General features: G+C 40.1%; 1 long non-coding RNA gene across 3 annotated transcripts; it reads right to left on the bottom strand.

The window, feature by feature from the left end:
* Nucleotides 1-9,786: 9,786 nt before the first annotated feature.
* LOC131420743 (uncharacterized) lies at nt 9,787-15,128 on the bottom strand. Of its 3 annotated transcripts, XR_009223651.1 has the most exons (3): nt 14,774-15,128; nt 12,083-12,503; nt 9,787-10,289 (listed from the first exon to the last, which is right to left on the bottom strand). It is a non-coding gene; the product is annotated as an uncharacterized LOC131420743 (long non-coding RNA). The 3 variants fall into 3 exon arrangements; XR_009223650.1 differs by lacking the exon at nt 14,774-15,128 and having other exon boundaries at nt 12,083-12,734; XR_009223649.1 differs by lacking the exons at nt 12,083-12,503; nt 14,774-15,128 and adding an exon at nt 11,219-11,306.
* Nucleotides 15,129-15,849: the final 721 nt, after the last annotated feature.

The following is a 15,849-nucleotide window of genomic DNA, read 5'->3' as shown; positions in this document are numbered from 1 at the left end:
TTTTCTTTTCTTTCTTTCTTTCTTTCTCTCTTTCTTTCTTTCTCTCTTTCTTTCTTTCTCTCTTTCTCTCTCTCTTTCTCTCTCTCTTTCTTTCTTTCTCTTTCTTTCTTTCTCTCTTTCTCTCTTTCTCTCTCTCTTTCTCTCTCTCTCTCTTTCTCTCTCTCTCTTTCTCTCTCTCTCTCTCTCTTTCTTTCTTTTCTTTCTTTTCTTTCTTTATCTATCTATCTATCTATCTATCTATCTATCTATCTATCTATCTATCTATCTATCTATCTATCTATTTTTGTGAGGAAGATCAGCCCTGACCTAACATCCATGCTAATTCTCCTCTTTTTGCTGAGGAAGACCAGCTCTGAGCTAACATTTATGGCCAATCCTCCTCCTTTTTTTCCCGCAAAGCCCCAGTGGATAGTTGTATGTCATAGTTGCACATCCTTCTAGTTGCTGTATGTGGGACGCGGCCTCAGCATGGCCAGAGAAGTGGTGTGTTGGTGCGCGCCCGGGACCTGAACCCTGGCTGCTGATAGTGGAGCGTGCACGTAACCACTAAGCCAGGAGGCCGGCCCAGGTTATCCATATTCTAGGTCATGTAACCACAAAGAATTTCCCCTGGGAGGTGCCGTCTGTAGTTCTTCCCTCCCAATTTCCACTCATTGCTCTTGGTGAGATCATCCTAAATGAGAACAGGCTGGGAGGAAGACAGAGCTGCCTGGAGGAAAGCCCATCTTGTAAATTGACCCTGCTCTGGAGCTGGCTGGGCAGAGGACAGGAGCTGCATGATGGATACCGGCCCCTCTTCAGTTCAGGGACTTTCCTTTATTGCCCAAAGCACTGGCTGTTAACACTGAGGTTCACTGAAGGCTAATGGGATGAGGTGTGAGACTAAGGTGTCAATAAATCACTTGATGCAACATGTTTTCATGTGTATCAATATGTGCATAACTACAAAGAAGGGCCCTAATGTCTTCATGATCCTTAAGTGAAATCTGACTCACACCCATTCAGGAATCATTGGCAATAATGCGTCATGTAGAAGAAGGATCGTCAATCTAAATGAACTTATCCACACACTCAGTGTCCTAGTCAGTATGAGATGCTGTAACAAAAATACCATAGACTGGGTACTTTATTTTTTTGCTGAGGAAGATTCACCATGAGCTAACATCTGTGCCAGTCTTCCTCTATTTTGTATGTGAGTCACCCCCACAGCATGGCTGCTGATGTTGGTGTAGGTCTGTGTCCAGGAACCAAACCCAGGCTACCGAAGAGGAGCTCACTGAACTTAACCACTAGGCAGTGGGGCAGGCCCCTAGACTGGGCACTTTTGGGGTTTTTCTTTTTTTTTTGTGAGGAAGCTCAGCCCTGAGCTAAGATCCGATGCCAATCCTCCTCCTTTTGCTAAGGAAGATTGGCCCTGGGCTAACATCTGTGCCCATTTTCCTCTACTTTTTATATGGGATTCCACCACAGCATGGCTTGACAAGCGGTGCGTCAGTGTGCATCCGGAATCCAAACCTGTGAACCCTCTGGCTGCCAAAGTGGAGCATGCACACTTAGCCACTGAGCCACGGGGCCGTCCCTAGACTGGGCATTTTTAACAACAGAAATGCATTCCTCACAATTCTGAAGACTGGAATGTTCAAGATCTAGGTTCAAGCTGATTTGTTTTTGGCGAGAGCTTTCTTCCTTTTTTGCAGAAGGACAGCATCTTGCTCTACCCTCATCTGGCAGAGAGAGCTCTGGCCCTCCATCTCCTTGTAAGGGCACTAATCCCATCATGGGGGCTTCACACTCATGGCCTCATCTAAGCTAATTAACTCCCAAAGGCCCCAATTCCAAATACCCTCACATCGAGGATTAGGATTTTAATGTATGAAATTGGGTTACATAGACATTCAGTCCATAGCATTCATGAAACCAACAATTAACAAATATTTATAGAAGTCATACAGCCCCAACTGAAGAATGTTCTGGAGATCATGTGGCAAATGATACAATGGCCTTCCCTTCACAGAGTCTTCTAGTGGAGGCAATAAAAATTAACATCCAAACAAAGCTTGTGACATTAAAAAGCTAACATAGATCAATTATGACAGATTATACTTTTAATTGTTTTTCTGGGAAGACAGGTTTCATTATCAGAGTCCAGATTAAGCAAATTCCCCTGGGTGAGGGCATGTGTGGCAATCTCACCTAAAAAGGCTCTTCCCTTTTTGAAATTTTATTTCATATAGTCCTGTTTGCTTCCACATCCCTTTGGTGTTTTCAAACATACAGTATTTATTAAATCAATGTTTAACTGTTGCTCTGCCTTTACCACATCTGACTGGAAGCAGAAGTTACTGGACTTGGCTGGAACCAAATTTCAATTCATTTTTCCTCCTTTTTCTGCTCAGACTCTCTTCTCTCGCTGTGGAAATAGCAAATGCCTTAGGGGAGAAGCTGCATGGAGCTGGTGCTCACAATCTTGTGCTTCCCTCGTCTCAGAGATTATAGACCCCCAAGTCCTGTCTGCACAGGATGTTCTCTGACCCTTCACACAGCTGTTCTGTGTGCTTTGTCCTGCTTTTCTAGCTGCCCAAGGAAAGCTACTCAGTAAAAGTGGAACCTGCAGTTATTTTACCCTGAAATGTTTTAAATGTTTTAAACCAATGAATATTTGTCATTTTTCAATGAGTATTTCTATAATTTTATAAGAAACATTTAAATAGGAATTTTAACAGCAGTATGGCTGTTCTTTGGCCAGAATTCCATGTCATTCATTGTTTGGAATTATATCTAAGCTTTGATGGACTCTCCTCAGTGCCTTTTAAAATATCACTGTTCCTTACATTTAAATATCTTGTGATGGGTTTGTATCAGTCACCTCCTTTGTACCATTTCAGATCCTCTTGGGTCCTCATAGCCTTGAGTCACACGTCATTTAGCAACCAGCTTTACAGTTATCATATTTGCTTTATGCAGTTGTCTCTTGACTGCTCCCCACATTTTGTCCCTGTACCCTCTGCCTCTCCATCTCGCCCCGGGGTGTCCATGTTGATGCTGAGGTGTGAAAAACCTCCTGATCAAGCCCATACGTGCACAGCCACGTTCCTTGTTGTGTGGATGTGTGTGTGTTCAGCAATTCTGTATGGTCACAGGGTGCATGTCTATTATGACGTCCATGTGAAGGTGTGTTTTGTTGATGTCTGTGTGTGTTTAGAGAGTTCAAGTCACTGTGGGCTCTGAGACAGTGAGTGGTCTGTATGTGTGTGTGTTTGTGTATATGTTCTGAGTATCAGTGTGCATTATCAGGTGTAGTTTACAGTCTGAATGCTGCTGGTCATTTGCGAATAGTGTGTATGTGGGTGTGGGTGTGTGTTATCAGCATTTCCACGTGTTCAGAGGATGTCTGTCATTGTGGGAATGTGTGGAATAAGTATGTTTTTAGAGATCAGTGTGGGCTCCAACACTGTTTGCCTGTTAATAGTTCAACACTCTACACCACTGAGGAAACACTGAATCCAGACAGACACAGGCCCCATCAGGCCCACAGAGATCCTACTCAGCTGTATTCCTCCCCATCACAGAAATATGAATGGGTAGCCAAGGACCACTTGATATTTGAGGAATTCCTCTAGCATGAAAGATGGAGCAAGAAACACATACACTGAAGTGAGGGACTAAAAGAGCAGCAAGGAAATCCAGAGATCATAGTGAAACTTCAACTGCATATCTAGTAACATCTTCAAAACAATTAGAGATGGACCAGTCCCATGGCCTAGTGGTTAAGTTCAGAGAACTCCACTTCAGCAGCCCAGGTTCAGTTCCTGGGCATGGACCTACACCACTCATCAGTGGCCAGGCTGTGCCGGCAACCCACATACAAAGTAGAGGAAGACTGACACAGATGTTAGCTCAAGGTGAATCTTCCTTAGCAAAAAGAAGCAGCTTGGCAACAGATGTTAGCTCAGGGTGACTCCTCCTCAACAAAGAAAAAAAAAAAGATAAAACATCCATTAAGTGTATACATATGTATTGATGTTACCACACAATATCGAGGTTCTCTTGCCCAATGCACATTAAAATAGCCAATTATTCTGGCATCAGCTTTTGGGAAAAGAATTGTAGTTTTATTTTGTGAGATTGATCTGTAAGGAAACAGGGGGCATGTGTCTGTCTCAGATCTGTCTCCCCGATCCAGGGCTTGGGGCACAATTTATGGGATGAAGGGCAGGGTGATCTGACATGTGGAGGTAGATGATTGGAAGTAAGGAGAAGTGAGGTAATTGATTTTCTTTTTTTACAATGTATTAAGATTTATTATAAAGCAGTTTAATCAAATATTAAGATATTGGCTTAGGGGTGAAGGTATTTTTTTGTTTGTTTTTTTAATTTTTTGTTTATTTCAGCAACATTGGTTTATAACATTGTATAAATTTCAGGTGTACATCATTATACTTCTATGTCTGCATAGATTACATCATGTTCACCACCCAAATACTAATTACAACCCATCACCACACACATGTGCCGAATTATCCCTTTAGCCCTCCCTCCTCCCCTTTCCCCTCTGGTAACCACCAATCCAATCTCTGTCTCTATGTGTTTGTTTGTTGTTATTATCTACTACTTAATGAGTGAGATCACACGGTATTTGACTTTTGCCCTCTGACTTATTTCACTTTGCATAATACCCTCAATGTCCATCCATGTTGTCACAAATGGCTGGATTTCATCTTTTCTCATGGCTCAGTAGTATTCCATTGTGTATATATACCACATCTTTATCCATTCATCCCTTGATGGGCACTTAGGTTGCTTCCAAGTCTTGGCTATTGTGAATAATGCTTCAGTGAACACAGGGGTGCATGTATCTTTACGCATTGGTGTTTTCAAGTTCTTTGGATAAATACCCAGCAGTGGAATAGCTGGATCATATGGTAGTTCTATCCTTAACTTTTTGAGGAATCTCCACACTGTTTTCCATAGTGGCCGCATCACTTTGCACTCCCGCCAGCAGTGTATGAGAGTTCCCTTCTCTCCACATCCTCTCCAACACATGTTGTTTCCTGTCTTGTTAATTATAACCATTCTGACGGGAGTGAGGTGATATCTCATTGTAGTTTTGATTTGCATTTCCCTGGTAGTTAATGATGTTGAACATGTTTTCATGTGCCTGTTGGCCATCTGTATATCTTCTTTGGAGAAATGTCTGTTCAGGTCTTTTGCCCATTTTTTAATTGGGTTGTTAGTTTTTTTGTTGTTGCGATGCATGAGTTCTTTATATATTTTGGAGATTAACCCCTTATCAGATGTATGGTTTGCAAATATCTTCTCTCAATTTTTAGGTTGTCTTTTCGTTTTGTTGATGCTTTCCTTTGCTGTGCAGAAGCTTTTTAGTTTGATGTAGTCCCATTTGTTTATTTTTTCTATTGTTTCTCTTGCCCCGTCAGACATGGTGCTTGAAAATATGTTGCTAAGACTGATGTCAAAGAACGTACTGCCTATGTTTTCTTCTAGAAGTTTCATAGTTTCAGGTCTTACATTTAAGTCTTTAATCCATTTTGAGTTAATTTTTGTGTACAGTGTAAGGTAATGGTCTACTTTCATTTTTTTGCATGTGGCTGTCCAGTTTTCCCAACACCATTTGTTGAAGAGACTTTCTTTTCTCCATTGTATGTTCTTGGCTCCTTTGTTGAAGATTAGCTGTCCATAGATGTGTGGGTTTATTTCTGGGTTTTCGATTCTATTCCATTAATCAATGTGTCTGTTTTTGTGCCAGTACCATGCTGTTTTGGTTACTATAGCTTTGTAGTATATTTTGAAATCAGAGAGTGTGATACCAGAAGTGAGGTAATTGATGATCTGTGCAAGCATAGTCAAGGTTCATGGCTCTTCATTGGATAAGTGTTCACAAATTGATAGTGTTACCATGATCTGAGGATGGAGTTTTTAGCTCCCTGATGTTAAAGAGGTCACTTATCAAGCATTTGTGCAGGCCCAGTTGATAGGTTGGTGGTCTCAACGGGCCTGAACTGGATGAGGGATCTCAGTTCCTGAAAGAAAACTCTTAACTACTCTGTTGATAAGATGAGGTCAGTTGAACTCGTCCTGGAGGGCCCATGGTTACGTTGGTATATGCGTATATATGCATATGCATGACATTATCTGTATATGTGTTAACTGTAGAGTATACACAAAGCCAGACTGTAGTTAAAGTGGTCAGGACAGATTTTAGTCAGTAATATACCACTGCAATAGGGAAGAGGGAACAGGGTGAACTGAACTCAATTTTGTTGTACAGAGGTGACTGAGCATTTGAAAGGGAGAGTGAGGGAGCAGGCAGGGGGTGAGCATGGGCTCAGAAGAGCCAGGGAGGGAAAAGTTACAGAGTGTTGGTCAGTGCAGTGTGATCTGGCCAGTTGTGTCTGCTAGTTGGAAATGATCAAAGTTTCACTTCTCTCCTCTCACTGAGTCTGGGAGACAGACACCCTGTCCTCTTCTCAAGGAATGGCTTTCAGGACCTTGAGAAATGCAGTTATAGGAGACACATATACAACTCGAAAGGAGAGAGGAAAGATTCACAGTTGTAAGCACTTTTGGGTAAATGCTTTAAGAAAGGGATGCCAGGGGCCAATGATCAAGTGTTGGCCAGAACAGTCAATTCTTTTTGCTGCCTTGAGCATTCTCAGGCAGGCACTTTAAGGCGGCAGGGGTCATCCTAGGGATGTGGATTTGAGGTGTTAGAGACTATGTCAGTGTTTAAGTCTTATAATGTGTATGTGTGGTGAAATCATTTGTGCTGAGAGGTCGTAGTTATTATAGGCCAAGATTGAGGCCTAGTCAAGAAGAGGGCTCAAAGGAGCCTGGCTTGAGTTTGGTCAAGTACAGGATCATATATATAAATAAGATATGTATATTTTTTGAATAATATAAATCTTTATATTGAGTAATATAATATATTGAATTAAATAATATAAATATATATGTAATGAATATATATTGAATGTGTACAAATAACATAAGTATGTGTATATATATTTGAATTAAATAATATAAATATATATATGATTTAAGGAATATTCAGACATAATAACAGAAATTTCCAGAATTAATAAAAGAATCCTATTCTGGATTCAGGCAGCTGAATACATCTCAAGCACAATTAAAAAAACAATCTAGAGCCAGATCCATACAGGGAAAGCAAAGAACACTAAATACAAAAGAAGATATTCAAAGCCCCACAGAGGAACAGAACACTTATGGAGACTTACATTTAGAGTATGATACATTTCTTAACAATGGAAGGCAAGAGAGTGTTGGATTAAATCTTCGAGGTACAGAGAGAAAATAACTTTCAGTGTATACCCAATCAAACCATATCTCAAGATCTGGGGTGAATTAAAGATATTTTTATGCAAACATTTACTAAGAGTATTACCACCAACAAATGTTCATTAAGGATCTTCTGAAGAATGTACTTTAAGGGGGCCAGCCACCTGGTGTAGTGGTTTAAGTTCAGCACATTCCACTTCAGACGCCTGGGTTTGTGGGTTTGGATCCCAGGCGTGGACCTACACCACTCATCAGCCATGCCATGGTGGTGACCCACATACAAAATAGAGGAAGACTGGCACAGAAGTTAGCCCAGGGCTAATATTCTTTGAGGAAAAAACTTAAAAAGTAAAAAAGAATGTACTTTAAATAGAAAAAAATTGATAGAAGAAAAAATGCTAAGATGTAAAAATGGATTGTGAGGATAAAAAAGGGTAAACATCTGAATAAATCATTGAAAGCATGACTTTACCAAATAATAATAATATTGACAATGTATAACTGATGGAGTTAAAAACTAATGACAAGGGAACTTCTGTTTTAGAGGAGACGAGGACAGGAAAGCACTCTTTCTGCACAACTGGACAAAGACAGATAAATTATATGTTTAGAGCATCAGAGAACTTCAGAATCAACCAACTAAAATTCCAGAAAGAAGAAAAACTCTTTTATGTGAGCAAGAGTTTTTATCTTTCTTTCCCCTGCAGGCGTTTTCTAATTCTGGGTGCTTGCCAAGGATCTGGCTTGCTCAGTCAGAGCCTCGGCTAGGGAAAAGAGAAACTAACCAAACTTGTAGTGATTCAGCAGGACTGGTGTGGCAGAGGAAACCTGAGGGCTTTCAGACACACAGCTGCTCTTCCTCACAGCACCTGTGCTACGTTTTGGTGCCACACAGGAATCTGGGGAACTAGGCCAAAAGCTTCCACAAAGCAAAGTGAAACGTCCAGAAGTGGTGGAAGTGGCCTAAGTCAAACATACTGCTAGTCTGACCTTCAGGGAATTGGCCATATTAAGGTAGGAGGCTGGAGAGCTGCGCTGAGATATCTGAAGGGCGTAGCTGAATTTTCTGTGGGCTCCTAAACTTGAGGAGACAGAGATCTACCAGACTTAGAACCAGACACCTGTGAGGGGGAGGGGAGCACAGCAAACAGGAACAGGGGGAAAGCGGAAGGGCTGGGTTTACTAAAAGTGAGACCCGGCCCCAACTCTGATCAAGGTCTGATTGGACTCAGGTGCTCCAACCTCACTCTGTTTCTCAACGAAGGAAGATAAGGTCATGTGGAGCCTCTCGAGTTACATTACACAGACCTTCCAAAGACACTGGTGAGAGAATGGAAAAGGCAAGCCACAGACTGGGAGAAGACCTTTGCAAATCATATATCTGACAGAACTATAAAGAACTCTCAAAACTCAGCATAAGAAACTCCAAGTTTAAAATGGGCACAGATTTGGATACTTCACCAAAGAAGATACACAGATGGCAAATAAGCACATGTAAAGATGCTCAACATCATTAATCTTGAGAAAAATGTACATAAAAACCACATTGAGATACTGCTACGTACCTATTGGAATGACTAGAATTAAAGAGGATGACCATACCAAGTGTTAATGAGGGTGGAAAGTAACTGGAACACTCCTACATTGCTGGTGGGAACACAAAGTGGTTCAGCCTCTTTGGAAAACAGTTTTAAAGTGTAGTTTGTTATGCTGCTAACAAATTAGCACAAATTTCATGGCTTAAAACAACTCAGATTTATTGTTTTACAGTTCTGTAGGTTAGCAGTCTGACATGGGTCTCCTTCAGCTAAAATCAAGGTGTTGGCAGAGCTAGGTTCTTTTGGGGGGACTCTAAAGGTTAATCCATTTCCTAGACTTTTCAAGCTTCTAGAGACCACCACATTCCTTAGGCTGTGGCCCCCCTCCTCTACCCTCAAAACCAAGAACTCGACATCTCTCTGGCCCTGCTTCCCTTGTTGCATCTTTTTTCTACTCTACTGCTTCTCTTTCCCTTTTAATGTGCTTTGTGATGCACTGGGCCCCTTGGATAATCCAGGATAATCTCCCTATTTTAAAGTCAGTTGATTAGCAACCTTAATTTCATCTGCAAATTTAATTCACCTTTGCCAAGTAAACTAATGTATTCCCAGGTTCCAGGGATTAAGACATCGTTGTGGGCCATGACTTTGCTACCACAAACAGTTTTTAAAATAAAGTTAAACATACACATACCATGTGACCCAGCAATTCCACTTCTAGGTGCTTACTCAAGACAGGAAGACCTATGTTTACACAAAAACTTGTTTGCAAAGATTTATAGCAGCTTTATTCATAGTCAAAAAAGACAAAACTGAAAATAACTCAAATGTCCTTCAACTGCTGGGTGGATAAACTGTGGTACAGTCACACAATAGATACTACATTCAGCAATAAAACAGAAGGAACTGCTGATACAGGCAACAACATGGATGAACACTCAAATCAATGTATTGTGCTAAATGAAAGAATCCAGACTCAAAAGGCCAAATACTGTAGGATTCCATTTATATGATATTCTACAAAAGACAAACCATAGGGAAAGACAACAGATCATTAGTCACCAGGGGTTAAGGGTGGGGGAAGAGATGACTACAAAAGAGCAGCTGAAGGGAGTTCTGGGTGCTGGAACTGTTCTGTATCTCAATTTTGGTAGTTGCACAGCTCTATGAATTTGTCAAAACAGTTGTACAAAGAGGAAAACAAATACATCATTTCTCACTCATCAGATTGGCAAAACTTTAAAAATCTGACAATGCTGACCTGACAATTCCCAGGGCAAGGATGACTCAGACACTGTTGGCGGGAATGGAAATTGTTAAAACTTCAGAGGATGATTTGGCTGCAGCTCGTCAAGTTTCAGATGCACGTCAGCCTCTGGCCCAGCAATCCACTCAGAGGCAGGTGTCCATTCTAGGGAGTCCTCCACACGTGTGCTTGAGGAGACACGCACAAGGATAGTCATTAAATATGCTAGGGGAATCAATTAATTGTGGTTAGTAGTTATTTAAAAAAGAAAGGAAAAAACACATATGGGAAAGAATCAACCCTGCTGGCTACATATATGATTTGAGAAGGTAACTCACTGCTTTGTCTCCTTAATAGTATATAGCACAGACAACATTGTACTAGGAATCCTGAGACAAGCATCTGAGCATTTAGTTCCAACTCTGCCACTACATAGCATTCAGACTATGGACAACTTAACTCGAGAAACCTCACTTTCCATTTCCTGGAAAATGAAGAGTTTAGACTCTACAACCACTAAAATTATTTCCAACTCAACAATTCTATGATTCAATAAGTCAACAATCAAAAATTATATTCCAAAGTACCTATGTTGAGAAACTGTTTTTCCCAGACACCCTGAAATCAGAAACTATCAGAGAAATAGGACATCTTAATATATTGATACATAAAATGGTCCAAATTTCTTGGTATGTCTATGATGAGCGTTTTAATCAAGATCGTAACTCAGAAAGAGCGTATAAACAGCTAAACCCACCATATTGACTTGGGTCACCCTCAGGTAAAACTTATATATCCTCTCCCACTTTAACATTCCAAAACAAATTCAGCATACTAATGAGTCTATCTTGTCAAGTTCAGGTCTGTCTAGCCAAAAGTCATTCATGTATATGGTAAGATTTTAACAAAGATAAAATGATGAAGGGCTTTTTGTATTTTTGCCTGTTTCATCTATAAAGATCTTACATTATAATTTAATAGCTTCAGCCTGCTACAATAATTTAAAGAGCCTTTTGAAACTTGTAATATGCCATGTCCAACAGGATCTAGTAAAAAAAATCAGTAGTTCAGAATCCAAAAAAGCTTATTTAAAAATTTCATTACTGCCAATACTTACACTTCAAAGACACCAATAACCAACATGTCATTTCTTCCTACTGCAGAATTTAATAGGTTATTAACTTCTGGTATCATCCAAAAGCATAATTAGGGTGGTATCATTAAAATGTATTTTTTAAATCAGAAATATTAAAACTAATGATTAAACTATTAAACTAAATGATTAACTAAATATTAAAACTAATGACAACTAACAATCTGTTGTCTTTCCCTATGGTTTATCTTGTCTAGACTATCATATAAATGATAGCCTTCCGTATTTGACCTTTTGACTTTCACCTTGTCAGTCAAATCAAAATTTCAAAATTCTTTTTCCTTGGGCTTTCCAAATCTAAATTCTTACATCTAAATGACTACGGAGACAAAACACACACTACACACTACTTCTAAAATCCTCCTCCTGATCCGATTTTAATTTTAGCACCAACTGCCTAGAAAATCCTTTTGACTGAAACCAAAATTCCGTACACATTATGTCAATCATCAATTGATCAGTCATCAGTCTATGTTAACAGAAGGTGAGTTATTAGGAAGTTACATAATTTGCACCAAAGATTGTTTAAAGCTTCTTTCATTAAATGCAGTTTACAACAATTCACAGGCTTCAAAGTTCGCCTTGCAAATATAGAGTCAATTATCAGAAACCATTAATGCCATTAGGCTTTTCTATAAAAGTGGTCCCAAGGAAGTAGGAACCTTTATTTGTTTAATGAAGGCAATGAGGAGCCCAATAGCCTGAGCCAGAGGTTGGGCTCCCACCGCCTGGGGCAGCCTGCCAGGAGCCCCGTCCCCCGCCCCCGACACCGCGCTCCCGCCGTCTGCGGCGGAGATCTCCAAACCGAGCCCGCCGTCCACCACCTACCTCAGCGCTGCCTCCTGCCCAGCGCTCCTCCACACTGTAGAAAGGAGAGCTCCCCAGCGCTGAAAATCCTGGAGAAAGGATCCAGAAACCGCCAATTCCCACCACACAAACCCCTGCAGCACCACCTCCCCACCAGGGACCCCGCCTCCAGTGCGCGCGCCTGGGGCTCTCCAGCTCGCTGGCGCCTCTGCTGCTATGAGCGCCGGTCCTGCGCATGCGCGGGCCTCCGAGGATACAATGGGAACCGCTGGGGGCCAGCCGGGAGGGGGAGAGGGGTTGGAGACCGACTTGTCCCTGAGATGGAGAGCAGTGGCGCTCTGCAGCCCTAGACTCTGCTCTCCTTGGATGAACTTCAGCTCCTGGAGAAGATCTGTCTTCCCTTGAGGCGGCTCCTCCTGTCCTGAGAAGCACGTCACGTGATCTAAAATTTGTTTAAAAAAGGACAATGACATCCTTAACACCCGATGTGTGTTGTGTCCCCAGAAGAATTCTCTGCTTCCCCAGAAGACTAGACAGCGAGCAGCTGGGACCAAGTTCTGACCCGGGAAGGAAGGATGCTGAGTGCGCAGCTGTCTCCCCTACCCTGACTCCTTCCCCTGATCTGTGGCCCTGATGGTGTTGGGGGTGCGTGTAGGTGATGACTCTCAAGTGTTTGCCCATGGTATTACATTTCTTATGGTTTAGTGGTTAAAACGGGAGGCTAGCTGTCAGTTTCTCAGAGGATTTCACTTGCAGAAATGTCTTTGGACAAAGTTTGTTTTCTTCATTTCTGATTTTTAAATTCAATAATAATCAAAATACTTATTTTCTTAATTTCATTGGCATGCTAAAACAAACTTAAGTCATTTAGTTTTCACCAAATTGCCCACATTTTCCTTAAAATTTTGGAAGTATTGCTGTTTGAGGTAAAGAAAGTGTTTGGGAAGAACAATTACCCTCAGATAATATCTTCCCAGGTAAAGGTACAAACACATAGTTAAGAGCCATTTTGAGGTGGCTGACGAATACATCCAGTTTGAGTTCTACAATGGATCGTCCAAAGTAAAGGTTAAATTAGTAATTTTCTGAGGAGTTTGCAAGTAAATGTTCATGTCGCCTTCACCTAATAGGTCTGCTGATTTAAATGAAGGTTGAGCTTAATGATAAAAGTTTTCAAGAGACTGAGAAATATTAAGTAAATGTACTTTAAAAAGAAAAAGTACAAATTAAAGTAATGCCCGCCATTATCCTCTTTAAAACAGAGTCACAGTAGCACTATTGTCAAGGTATGAGAAGGAATAGAAATGCTTTATAAAGTCAATTCTTCACTTCTAAAGGACCTAATGTGATATTCTAGAAGTCTCCATAGTCTTTTAGTCATCTACATTTAAATTGCTCAATTTATGTTTTAAAGACTAATGAATCTGAGGGCAAAATATTCAAGGTCAGTGTTTAATTGTTTTTCGTTGTTGCAAAGTACATGGGTATAAAGTGTGGCTGAAATCCATGGTCTTGGAGAAGAAAAATATACAGAACTTATTTATTACTCTCACAGTGTGTCCTGACTTAATCCTACAAATGTCCCAAGAATAAAGCCTCAGTGAATTCCATTCTGTTCTTAGATATGACATCTTTCATTCGTAATGAATAGTCTCAAATTAGGCTCTAGCTAGTAATTATGTTCCTGATGCAAATAGGCAATAAAAAAGAAGCCGTGCTTGATTAAATTGGGCTCAAGAGGAATACTTAGAACCAATATTTGTTTTTGGCTTTGTTTTTCTTTATCAATTTCTTTCTCCTCAGCAGAGTCAGCAGATAAATGACACAGAAAGCTGAGAGACTGGAGGGCAGGGTCTTGAGGAATATGAGATTTCCTAATCTTCAAGATCCTTTTTATCTTTAAAATTCTGTGGTTTTTGCTATTTATGTAGGGGTTCATTTTTTTCATTATTTCTAATAGTGATCATAATAGTGAGACTAACACAACTTAGCACCTGTGGAACACTTTTCAACGTAAAAATTTAAGTTATTCTGACAATTGTTAATATTTTAAAAAGCTGTTAAGAGCTAATCTGATGCTCAGAGGATTTTTAGCGTAGTGAGACTGTTCTGCACGTAATAGTGGCTACATGTCACTATATGTGTGTCAAAACCCATGGAACTGTACAATACAAAGAGTCCTTAAACTAGGGACTGTAGTTCATAATAACGTATTAATAGTATGTCAACAGAAAATAACTTTAAGCAAGGGGCATTGACTGATGGAATTGTGGACTTAAATTTAGTTATACAGATAGCCAACAGGCACATGAAAAGATGTTCAACATCAATAACTGTCAGGGAAATGCAAATCAAAACTACAATGAAATATCACCTCACACCTATCAGAATGGCTATAATTAACAACACAGGAAACAAGTGTTGGAGAGGATGTTAAGAGAAGGGAACTCTCGTACACGGCTGGTGGGAGTGCAAATTAGTGCAGCCACTATGGAAAACAGTATGGAGATTGTTCGAAAAATTAAGACTAGAACTACCATACAATCCAGCTCTTCCACTGCTGCGTATTTATCCAAAGAACATGAAAAAACTAATGTGTAAAGATACATGCATTCATTCATTGTGGGTTTCTGCACTACTACCTCAAGGAGTGCCGCCCCCTCAACCTGAACAGCCACCTGGCACTACTAGAAATGAAAGACATCCCTTCACCATGGATTGGAGGACTCCTTATTCTGACGATGTCAACATTATCCAAAGAGATCAACAAATCCAGTGCAGTCCTTATCAAAATCCCAAGGACATTTTGTGCTAAAATAGAAAAAAACCCATCCTAAGATTCTTATGGAATCTCAAGTAAGCCCAGATACCAAAAATAATCTTGAAAGGAGGTAGTAAGTTGGAGGACTGATTCTTCCTAATTGAAAACTTACTACAAATCTACTGTATCAAAACAGCATTGTCATGGCATAAAGACAGACATATTGACCAATGGAAACAGAATTGAGAGCCCAGACATTAACCCTCACCCATGCGATCAAATTATGTTTGACAAGGGTGACAAGATTATTCAATGGGGAAAAGTCTTTTCAACAAGTTGTACTGGAAAAAGTGGATATCTACATGCAAAAGAATCAACTTGGACCCTTACCTAACACTGTATACAAAACTTTATTCCCAGTGAATCAAAGACCTAAAGGTAAGAGCTAACACTATAATACCCTTAGAAGAAAACATAAGACAAAACATTACAAGATAGGACTTGGTAATGATTTCATGGATATGACACCCAAGGAGCAGGCAATAAAATAAGAAAATACACATGCTGGACTTCATGGATATTAAAAAGTTTTGTGCCTCAAAAGTCATTACCAACAGAGTAAAAGCACAGCCCACAGGATGGGAGACCATATTTGCAAACCATGTATCTGACAAGGGCTTAATATCCAGAATAGATAGAGAACTCCTAAACTCAACAACAAACAACAATCTAAATAAAAATTGAACAAAGTACATGAATAGACATTTCCTCAAAGAAGATCTGCAAATGACCAATAAGCATATGAAAAGACACTCAACATCAGTAATCATTAGGGACATGCAAATCAGAAACATAGCGAGAGACCACCTCACCTTCATTAGGATGGCATTTATCCAAAAAAAAAAGAAGAAGAAAAATACTAGGACCAATGTTGGCCAAGATGTGGACAAAAAGGAACCCTTGTGCACTGTGGAGGGAATATATAATATATAGTTGATGTAGAAATCAATATAACAATTCCTAAAAA

This window comes from Diceros bicornis, chromosome 24 (assembly GCF_020826845.1).
Source record: "Diceros bicornis minor isolate mBicDic1 chromosome 24, mDicBic1.mat.cur, whole genome shotgun sequence".
NCBI lineage: Eukaryota > Metazoa > Chordata > Mammalia > Perissodactyla > Rhinocerotidae > Diceros > Diceros bicornis.
The sequence above is the reverse complement of the archived record's forward strand: the minus strand, read 5'-3'. Positions and strand labels throughout refer to the sequence as shown.